Genomic DNA, 12,210 nt, shown 5'->3' with positions numbered 1-12,210 from the left:
TCTTTCTCAGAGTTGAAACCATAATCAATAGAATGATGCTGCAAAGGTATAAGAATTATTAATTTTATTCTTTTGTTTGGTGAAAATATTTATGATTCTTTCCTAGGTCTACGCGATGCTGGGAAATCTTGAATGGTCATGTATATGCCCTAACATTGAAGCCATTTAGTGCAACAAGATGCGATTGATGCAGTCACCCCCCTTAATTGTAACGTAAGAAAGGTTAATGGTGCACTGGTTGAAGACGAAAATACACACAGAATAACTGCGCAAAGGCTGGTAGTCTGGCATGCCTTGTCTGCGATTTTACGTTCCTTTGTTCAGTGGTGATATGGTATTATGTGCACTGAAGTGGCAAAGAAACTGGTACAGGCACAGAGATATGGAAACAGGCAGAATACGGCGCTGCGGTCGGCAGCGCCTATATAAGACAACAAGAATCCGAGGCAGTTGTTAGATCGGTTACTGCTGCGGCAATGGTGGGTTATCAATATTTAACTGAGTTTGAACTTAGTATTATAGTCGATTCACGAGCAATGTGACAGAGCATCTCCGAAGTAGCGATGAAGAGGGGACTTTCCCGTACGACCATTTCACAAGTGCACCGTGAATATCAGGAATCCGGTAAAACCGAATCTCCGACATCGCTGCGGCCGGAGAAAGATCCTGCAAGAACACGATCAACGGCGACTGAAGAGAATCGTTCAACGTGACAGAAGTGCAACCCTTCTGCAAGTTGCTGCATATTTCAACGCTGGGCCATCAACAAGCGTCAGCGTGCAAACCATTCAACGAAACATCATCGATATGGGCTTTCGGAGCCGAAGGCCCCACTCATGTACACTTGATGAGTGCACGATACAAAGCTTTACTCCTCGCCTGGGCCCGTCAACACCAACATTGGACTGTTGATGACTGGAAACACGTTGCCTGGTCGGAGAAGTCTCGTTTCAAACTGCATCGAGTAGATAGACGTGTATGGGTATGGAGACAACCTCGTGAATCCATGGAACCTGCATGTCCGCAGGGAACTGTTCAAGCTGGTGGAGGCTCTGTAATGGTATGGAGCGTGTGCAGTTGGAGTGATATAGGACCCCTGATACGTCTAGATACGACTCTGAAAGGTGAAACATATGCATCCCGTCCGATTCATGTTCATTCCGACGGACTTCGGCAATTACAGAAGGACAATGCGACACCCCACACGTCCAGAATTGCTACAGAGTGGCTCCAGGAACAATGTTATGAGTTTGAACACTTCCACTGGCCACCGAACTCCCCAGAAATGAACATTATTGAACATATCTGTGATGTCTTTGCAACGTGCTGTTCAGAAGAAACCTCCATCCCATCGTACTCTTACGGATTATGGACAGCCCTGCAGGATTCATGGGGTCTATTCCCTCCAGCATTACTTTAGACTTCAGTCGCGTCCATGATACGTCGTGCTGCGGCACTTCTGCGTGCTCGCGGGGGCACAACAGGATATTATGCAGGTATACCAGTTTCTTTGGCTCTTCAGTGTACCGTATTGTTTTGTATTACTGTTGTCAGCATAAACACACAAACTATTACCACAGATATATCGAAAGCTATTGACTGAACTCGAAAAGACAACAGAGTAATCCGTAAAGTTCCGAGGGAACCTCAGATTCCAAGATTATCCGCTACCCGCAAAGGAACTGGAAACCCGTTTCGATATAGAAAACCCAATCTTAGGTGGTACAACGCAGATACGGAAGAAGAAACAGTTTCAGTATGAGGGAGAAGATGAGAAAATTTAAAACCCTGAAATGGAGTACTAAAGAAAATTAGACTTTAAAAGTACTGGACGTTATAATATGTGCTCTCAGTGAGAGGTTTCATGAGGTTAAAAGCCGCAGTGAGTCTTCTCATTTTTTTTTCCGTACATTAGTAGAGTTAAAGACATGTGACCTGATATTCTAACCGACAAATATTCCGAAGTGTGCGACAGTTTTAGCCATAGACAGAGTAAGGACATGCTGCTAAAGTGTGCGATGGGCCATTGTTCATCGTTCCAGTGAACATTCGTTTCGTGTGCAGTGAACAGGTGTACGTTTGTTTCTTTGTCTTTTTGGAGTCCTACAAATGTATACCACATGTGAAGATAAACGTAATGTTAACGCTTCCCTGCCTGTCCCGTGCGTCGGTACACCGCAGCGAGCAATCGGGCGAAGTGCAAATCGTGAGCGTTGTAAGTACTGAGATAACTCTACTCGCTTCTACTTGCTGCTGGTTACTCTCCCTGGGGCGTCTTGATGCTCCTCCCTCCGCAAAACATGACCCCTTCTGCCCAGGGAACGAGAAAAAATGAACAGATTTTGGTTACAAACTCTACAAGTGATAGAACTTTATTTTGGTTGACAGAATCAATTTAAGAGCTATAATTTAAAACGTACCTCGCTGTAAATGTCTCACTTCTGCTTCACTGACTGGTACCCCATACCTAGCTCTAGTTTTAAAGATGTCTTCACATCAGAACGACGTATCAGTAAACATGATATGTGAAAATAAGACATAATGGATGAATGACATTGTGAAATAAGTTGACTATTTCCGAAAATGCACGGAGGAGTGGGGAGGAGGAGCAACGCTTGAAATTTTCGCACGGGGAGGCAAAATCCCTGGCTTCCGTTGCGATACTGCTGTTCCTTGAAGATTGCTGCACCACTGCGAAATGGAGGTGGTTATGTCGTCAATTAGAAAATTAATTACTAGAAATTCAAATAAACTTCCAGCGACTACTCCGGCAGGTATTCTGTGATCGAATGCACTCTAAAAAACTTATAAGTGTTTTGGAATAGGGTGCGGGGCTGAACTGTATCGGGTTGGTATTACAGACACAGATTTGTACTGTCAACAACGGCGACTGCATAACGAAATCTTAAGTGGCAGTTCGTTATTTTATTAATTCTTCAATCAACTTAAACGGTTAGAAGCTCGCGGACTCACCCTTCTCAGTCTAACCGCTGAACATAAATGAGCAGTTCAGTGCGTAGTACAATATCCGTCGTCCTCCACGAGTAGTCAGTCCACAGAATAGTAACATTCACAGTCTCGTTTTTGTCTAATGTAACACAGAAAACAGTTTCTTGCTCAAAGTAATCACCATGTATTTGCGTTCCCTGAAAGTTGTAGCTTTGGCTTCTAAATTGTTTATGGTAGCTTCGGTTTCTTCTTCTTCCTGAAGTCTTTTGTGTTGATCTTAAAATAAATCTTCTCGTTTGTGATTCTTCTTTCTTCTTTAGTCTTCCCCACCTGCGCTTTCCTCTTCTGCGTCGATCTTCAGATTGGAACAATAGTGAAAGAATCGTTTTTGGAAGGTTCTGAGTGTTGCCCATCTCAGTACACTGTCCCTCTGATCTTCCAATCCTCTTCTCCTTCTACTGCTACTAAAACTGTTTTTCTTTCCATTAACTAATTAATTTTCCTTAAGTTTACTCCGTGTTCTGCCGATCATCCAAGCACATTCATGTCCTGCCATCAACTGTTTTACATGTATAATATATTTGCTATCAGGTACACAGAGGTTACACACACACACACACACACACACACACACACTTGCCTGGCAACTTATAGTGTGTCTGAATGGGTGGTTGTCCAAAGAAGGCTCATCAGTTGTAGGATAAATTTCGTTCCAGGACACTTTTGATATCAAATTGGTACCCAAATTAATTAAATTGTCACAGCTGATTGGTGTATGAACGTAACCTATTATTCTGCTAAATGGTTTTTCATGTAACCCCAATAACTCCTCCACCTGCCCCGCCCCTTAACCTGTTGTTCTGCTAATGATTTATGGCTTCCCGGGAATAATCCATCCTTCTGAGAAACCCCCTACACATCACTCTACCCCACACGTCCCTCTCTCCCTCCACCTCCCCCACCCTTCTGGGTCTTCATCTCACCAATACAAGCACATCTTTGATATCAAATTAACTGACTAATTAATTAAATGGTTCAAATGGCTCTGAGCACTATGGGACTTAACATCTGTGGTCATCAGTCCCCTAGAACTTAGAACTACTTAAACTTAATTAACCTAAGGGCATCACACACATCCATGCCCGAGGCAGGATTCGAACCTGCGACCGTAGCGGTCACGCTGTTCCAGACTGAAGCGCCTAGAAACGCACGGCCACACCGGCCGGCTAATTAATTAAATTGAGCAATTAATTAACCCCTTCCCCTCTAGGAAATCGCCCCTCTCCACCCCTTCCCAGAAATTTGTGGGAAAAAGGCTTAGTCCATGCTGGAGGGGAAGGATCTCATGACAGGAAATTCAAATCAATGTCAATTACATAGCAAAGGATATACTGTTTATTTATAAAATTAAATTTACAGGAGACGGATCTCTCTTTTATTTGGAGGGAAAATCTCATCATGTGGAAAATACAAATCTTGTAAAATACATCGAAAAAAAGTAATTAAACAGATCGCATTTTTCCAGTTGTACAAGGAATACTCGTATGAAACACTTATCACACATAATTATACTATTAAAAATTTTCAGCTCACATCTCCACACCAACTGCAAGGCAGACATGCTGCAACATCACATATTCTCCCACACACAGGTGGGTGAGAGGCATGCACCCAGGGCTGTCTCATACGGCGCACAGACCAGAAGTCGTGCTAATCCCTGAACAAGGTATCGAGTCGCGACAACTCTTTGATATTGATACCTGACAAATTCTTGTCGAAACGCATGCTCTCTCTCTCTCTCTTTCTTTCACCCGGCCTTCCTCTCTCTCTCTCTCTCTCTCTCTCTCCCTCTCTCTCTGTTTCTCACTCTCTCTCTTTCCCTAAAGTGGCTGCTTCCAGCCCAACGAGTGTCAGTCATATACCGCACTAACTCCTCTTTTGCCCTGAACAAACCTGTAGATACCTGGTAAGTCCCCAGCCATGGGTGTCTTGGAAATTTTCCGTCACTCTATCAGATTGATTGACTAATAAATTAGATCGATACCCTCTTTGTGTGGGCAGTTTTTCCTTGCATTCTATTAGTGGATTCCAGGACAGATATTAAATGCCTGGTTTCCGAACTTTACTCTTCCCCCAGATTTATACTGGCACAGTTAGGACATTTGGTAGGAAGTCCATTATGTTGTAGATAGCTGACAATTTCAAAATTCTGCTGAATTGCTTGCTACATCCTAAAACAAACTGCAGAGGGGGTGGAGTGTTGTCTGTGCTCCCAATACAACTATCGGAAACAATAAATTCATCAATTGGCAATTTGATGTTGCGATTGGATTTAAAAGCATTATATAATCCCTAATCTGATTATCACAACTACATTGGAACGAAGAATGAGGACGAGGAGGAGGGGGACAAGGAAGCAGCTACCATGCGATTGGATAATAATAACAACGAATAACACTCCCACACTTCCGCTGTAATACAGAGTCCACCGGACTGTAGTGAGAAGCAGTAAACACCACATGCTTATACTACATTCCATTCCATAATAGCAGTTTTCACAGTTACGTGTCAGAGATCATTGAAACACTCGCACAACCCATGCGCCCTTGTCCCAGTGTCCACACGCAGTGCCCCAGTCCAGGTGTGGCGCACCACAAACTGCTGCCATGGACGCGCTTCACAGCGTTTGCGCCAGGTCTGCAGCCGAACTCAGCCTGCCAGAGAGGACCGCCCGGTCGTGGAAGACGTCCAGGATGACCCGAGTGATATGAATTCAGATGTTATCAATACGTCCAGCATCAACACTTGCCAGCTATTGATACTGAATCTTTAAAAATATTAACCGAGTATAAGCTCGCTATTCACCAGCCGAGAGGGCTACACCATTAGGTCAACTGCATTCCCATTCCCCACCTAACTGGTTTGGGAGACTCGGCGAAGGCTCACAGCTTAAGCTGAAAATGTTAGTTCGTTTTGGTCACTCACTCGCCATGCACCCAGATGGCCACCAGAGTCGTGCTAGGAAACAAGCGCCATATTTATATTACGATTGCAGTCCAAATCTGGTGGCATTTGACAATAAACTAAATATTGGAAATACCTCTTCTTGATAGTCCGCAGCTCGTGGTCTTGCGGTAGCGTTCTCGCTACTCGCGCACGGGGTCCCGGGTTCGATTCCCCGCGGGGTCATGGATTTTCTCTGCCTCGTGATGACTGTGTGTTGTGTGTTCTTCATCATCATTGACGCACGCAAGTCGCCGAAGTGGCGTCAACTAAAAAGAACTTGCAATACGGCGGCCGAACTTCCCCACATGGAGCCTCCCGGCCAACAATGCCATACGATCATTTCATTTTCGCCTCTTCCTGATGGCTGTTGCTCTGGAATGATCAAATGTCCGTATAGATCTATGTCCTCGTTATGAATAGACATAATTATCCACTTAAAATCTTTAATCCTCCTTATGGCTATTGATGCGTTGAAATCCCAGTTTTCCACATCAAATCCATACCTCCCTAAAGACCAGACATAGCCATTTTTTTGCACATGAAGGGTCACTGACTACACTAATTTACACCTCAACAAAACCTTTATAAGACTGCTGATTATGGTGAATCTATCACACATCCCCTTCTAACTATAATGCTTCGCCAATAACTGATGTCTAGTGGCACAAACAATATCGAGTGAAAATTCTGGGATGGACGGACATGCTACATATGTTTTTTTTTGCAAGTGGCATCACTGATCTAGGATAAGAGACGTAATTTTCTTATGAGAGATAATCTAATAAAAACACAACCGCAATGATTATGTTACTGTCACCCTACGTAAAAAAACAGTTTGAATTCTACAGGCACACACAAGCATCGCTAACAATATTCATGTTAAAAACTATACATGCTTTATAAATCAAAGTATAGCTTTGCATCCGAATGAAGTGGTCCTCCACACAAATATCCTGACAAAGAACACAGATGGTGATCACAGGGTGTTTATTAAGAGAGTGAAAGTGTGGGTGCACGTCGCCATCAGTATAAGCTCGTAGCAAAATGACCCTTCTCACCGAGTTTAGGAAGAGATTCGGCTAAGGAACGTGGTATTAAGCCGACATTCGCAACTCCCTCATGCAGCTGCTAGATATTTCTCATTCTTCAAACGTATCTGCTAAGGACTCCATACAACAAAATTCCAGTGTTTTGGACAGTCTCTCTGCATTTTACAAGTGTTCCTCAGTCTCTGCTCCACCCTGTCTGCAGCTTTGTTGACGTAATCATCCTAATTTTAGTTGGAACTGGGCGGATGTCAGAGAGCGCTATATCTACCACCTTCTGCATCCTGTGCAGAAACAGGAGGAACTGAGGTAATGCGACGAGACCATGCCTTGACCACACAGTGAAAATGGGAACATGTTGTCATAGCTGTAACAATCGTCTACAATGTGTAAGGCCAGTGCCAAACAAAGCTTACTCATGCAACCCGAGGCAGTTTGGGGAGATGAAAGGAGGACGAGGATTTTGCTACCGCACTGTGGTGCGTTTACAAACAACATACAAGTAGTGCAGTCCATAGGAGATCTGCGTCTTCCAGGCTGCACTCTTGTCTGTCATCCAAACATCTTTCTCTCTCTCTTCTCATTATTTTGTACCATCCAGCAGAGATAAAAGCTACGAACAACGTGCAAACAAAAAAATCTCCATACTATACACTGTAATAGCACTTTGCTTACGTCACCTGGTAGAGAATTTGGTGAGATTTTATTGTGTCTCTCTCTTCTGATATATCGAAAACAAATACAGTCTACATGTTAGCGTGGAACGTATGTTGTGATGCCATTAAATATACACATATTTCTTCATTGTAGCAGGTGACGAATGATCGTAGTCGCTCCCACACACCTGTGTTAGATGCATCGCCTGCTCTGGAAGAAGACCATATCCCACAGACTATCATTCGCAGTAGAGGTTTCTCGTGTTATATCTCCATTAGCAGTTTCATACATCAGTATGTTTTGGATAAGTGGTAGCATCGGTCGTAATTACTAATATCCTTTAATTTACAGATGCAATGGAATTAGACATGCAATGGAATTTAATATCAAATTTCATATGTTGTTCTCAACTGAGATTAACAAATTTTGATTCATTGCCTATCACAGAAAGCATTGCGCAAGGTAAGCTGTTCGCACAACACACACAGGGTGCTAGAAAAAAAAAAAGACAGAGGCTATGTTTCTTGTTGACAAAGAAATTACAACGTATGGAAACTGGAAGAGATAATCAATACACTCCGATATTTTGCTTTCGAGAGAGCATAATACGTGATCCACACTGGCACAACCCACCGACGCCAGTGATATAGACTATCATTCTCATCCCAGTATTGTAACTAACATTCAGTGAATACTGTTCCAAACCATCCCTACTCATGGCACCCATGCAAGAACACATGATCTCTTTAGATGCGTGTTGATTGAGGAAGTTACCACTCCTTATTGGTGTAGAACACATATGAGGCCGAAATATTTGACAGTGTTGTGCTGCTATAACTGATGGTTAGGAGAAATAAGAAGAAACGTGTGGTTTATGCTTTTCTGAGTATTGTTCTAGTGTCTGAAGTCTGCACCGAGAAGTTATCAAGAAGAGAGGAATGAGCTTAGAACATAAACACACATTCCTAAGGCTAAAAGGTTCTGCACCTAAACTCACTATAATATTAAAGCAGTATGGTCCTCCGATGTATTATTCGTGTGGAAATGTATTTCTAGCACCTCACGTACATCTACTCCACAAGTCCTGTACCTCACTCACTATGGCGAGTAACTTTAAGACGAAAGTATTCCACCAAGATTACATATGAAGAGTACATTCTATGACAGGTAACTTAATTTTAAAAGTTCAATATTTGTTATAATACAATACAACTTTAGGTTGTTGAATGTTCTTAGTTACATAGTATTGCATTGAAATGCTTCAAAGAAAAATGTCTTTTTGTTTCAGGTGCGTTGACCTATACACATCGTGTCGTTATTACAGTTTATATTCATCTGCTGCACAGTAATGTTTCACAGGTTAGTGTCGTCGTGGTAAAGTTTTTTGATCACAGTAACATCGCTGTATAACAACGTAATTGATACATAAGCATGTCCATTTCCTATTTCCATTATAGTCGTTGTGACAACGAGCATTGTTTATTACAGATCGGACGTGACCCGTCGAGTAATTGGTCCATATGCAGTTCGTTTTCGATATTCCGTGGAAGCTTGGTTGCAGAACCTGGGACGGCACATAGCTGGCGTCGATTCTTGGACAGACCAGGTACGTTTGTCCGTCACATTTCGAGAATATTCCATTCCCTGAAGTTCTTCTCCTTATTGGTGTAGAACACATATGAGGCCGAAACATTTGACAGTGTTGTGCTGCTATAACTGATGGTTAGGAGAAATAAGAAGAAACGTGTGGTTTATGCTTTTCTGAGTATTGTTCTAGTGTCTGAAGTCTGCACCGAGAAGTTATCAGGAAGAGAGAAATGAGCTTAGAACATAAACACACATTCCTAAGGCTAAAAGGTTCTGCACCTAAACTCACTATAATATTAAAGCAGTATGGTCCTCCGATGTATTATTCGTGTGGAAATGTATTTCTAGCACCTCACGTACATCTACTCCACAAGTCCTGTACCTCACTCACTATGGCCATAACTTTAAGACGATAAAACTACTAATTCTACACCAAAGAAAGAACATGGATTCTTTATTATACGCGCACTATATAGCTTTCCGGAGTTTTAAAGCAGCTACCTTTGACACCAGATTAGCCGGCCGCTGGTGGCCGAGCGGTTCTAGGCGCTCCAGTCTGGAACCGCGCGACTGCTACGGTCGCAGGTTCGAATCCTTCCTCGGGCATGGATGTGTGTGACGTCCTTAGGTTAGTTAGGTTTACGTAGTTCTAAGTTCTACGGGACTGATGACCTGAGATGTTAAGTCCCATAGTGCTCAGAGCCATTTGAACCAATCACACCAGATTATGATTCAGAAATTATGCTATGCTTGCATCAGTCCTGCAAAATGATCGTCATCAATGGAAAGTGCATGAAACAACTACTTTTTAAGACGAAATACACAAACGCATAGCAGTGGTGGTTAACATATAAAATTATATTTCACACTACACTAACTGCATTAACAGAACATAGTCTCTTCCACACACAACAAATGTCAAGAAAATATGTACATATTGTTTGCAGTACCTCAGAAACCCCTGTCACTGACTTTGAAAAAGCGTTTGAAACATTTTACGTAAATCACTTGTGCTAACAATTCTGAAAGTACTGTTCAGTGTTTGGTGTCCATTACAAGAAGATATCGGAAAGGGAGAAATGATCATAGAACATAAACACATTCCAAGGGCTACATGGTTCTCCACTTAAGCACGCTATAATGCTAGAGCTGAGCAGTTTCTGACCTATTAGCCGTGTGGAATGCAATGCTGTTAATACGATTTGCTATCTGAGGTACAGTTCGGCTTTAGAAGTCGTTTAACAACTGAAAATGCTATATTCTCTTTTCTATGTGAGGTGCTGGATGTGTTAAACAAAAGGTTTAGAACGCTAGGCACATTTTTTGATTTAACGAAGCCGTCTGATTGTGTTGATCACAAAATATTGCTCCATTACGGAATATGGGGAGTAGCTCACAAAAGGTTCACCCCCTACTTTTTGCAACAGACAGCAAAAGGTCGATATTCACAATGTTGAGAATGGCTGTGATATGGGGTCTGAGTGGGGTACAGTCAAGGGGATCGTGCCCCAGGGATCAGTGTTGGGGCCACACCTGTTTCTTATTTATATAAATGATATGCACTCTAGTATTACGGGTAACTCTAAAATTTTTCTGTTTCCTGATGACACTAGCTTGGTAGTAAAGGATGCTGCGTGCAACATTGGCTCGGTTTCAAATAGTGCAGTTCATGACGTAAGTTCATGGCTTGTAGAAAATAAACTAACGCTAAATCACAGTAAGACTCAGCTTTTACAGTTTCTAAGACACAATTCAACAAAACCTGACGTTTTAATTTCACAGAATGGGCATGTGATTAGTGAAACTGAACAGTTCAAATTTCCAGGTTTTCAGACAGATAGTCAAATGTCGTGGAAAGCCCACGTTTAGGATCTTGTTTAAAGACTTAATGATGCCATTTCTACTATTCGAACGGTATCTGAAGTGAGTCATCGTTCGACACGAAAATTAGTCTACTTTGGTTATTTTCATTCGCTTATGTCGTATGGTATTATATTTTGGGGTAACTCTTCTAATTCTAAAACGATATTTTTGGCTCAGAAATGGGCGGTTCGAGCAATAAGTAGTGTAAGTTCACGAACCTCTTGTCTACCTCTGTTCACGAGTCTGGGTATTTTGACTTTGGCCTCTCAATACATATATTCCTTATCGTCATTTCTTGTTTACAATATTAGCTTATTCTCAAGAATTAGCAGATTTCGCTCAGTTAATACTCAGCAGAAAACAAATCTGCATTTGGATCGCACTTCCTTATCTCTTGTGCAGAAAGGAGCGCAGTGCACTACTGCATCCATTTTCAATACGCCACCACCCGAATTCAAAAATCTTAGCAGTAATCCACGCGCTTTCAAATCGAAACAAGAGTTTGCTCATGGGTCACTCCTTGTATTCTGTCGAGGAGTTCCTTGAAAAATTAAGCAGATTTTTGTTGTATTGTTGATAGCTTTTACTTAAACTTATGGATTTTTTTCTGGATAAAAACACATTTTTATTTGTTATTACTTTTATGTTGTAATTTCATGTACTGACACGTTCCGTGACCTTGGACATTTGCTCCTCAATTTGGTCCTACGGAACTTGATGTGTAAATAAAATAAATAAAATTCCAGTGTAAGAAATGTATTTCTAGCACATGACATACATTCTCCCTGCACTTTTTTCTCCCATGAACTATGGTGACAAACTGTAAGGTGGTAAAACAACTACGTTGCATACCAAAGGAAGCACACATTCTTTGTAACACAGACAATACATATGTTTCAAGAGGTGTATGATGCCTGCTGTTTATGAAGTTCAAGCGTGGTTACAGTTTGGAAACTATGATATCTTATCAACAGTCCTATAAAATGACCGTCGGCAGCTGAAAATGAATACCTAGTAACAGTGACATGATTTTGCATGTGTTACGGATGACTTCCATAAACCTGACCCAGTCCGCCCACTGGTGGATCCACCTTCAGGCATA

This window comes from Schistocerca piceifrons, chromosome 1, assembly GCF_021461385.2.
Source record: "Schistocerca piceifrons isolate TAMUIC-IGC-003096 chromosome 1, iqSchPice1.1, whole genome shotgun sequence".
NCBI lineage: Eukaryota > Metazoa > Arthropoda > Insecta > Orthoptera > Acrididae > Schistocerca > Schistocerca piceifrons.
Note: the sequence above shows the minus strand (reverse complement) of the source record.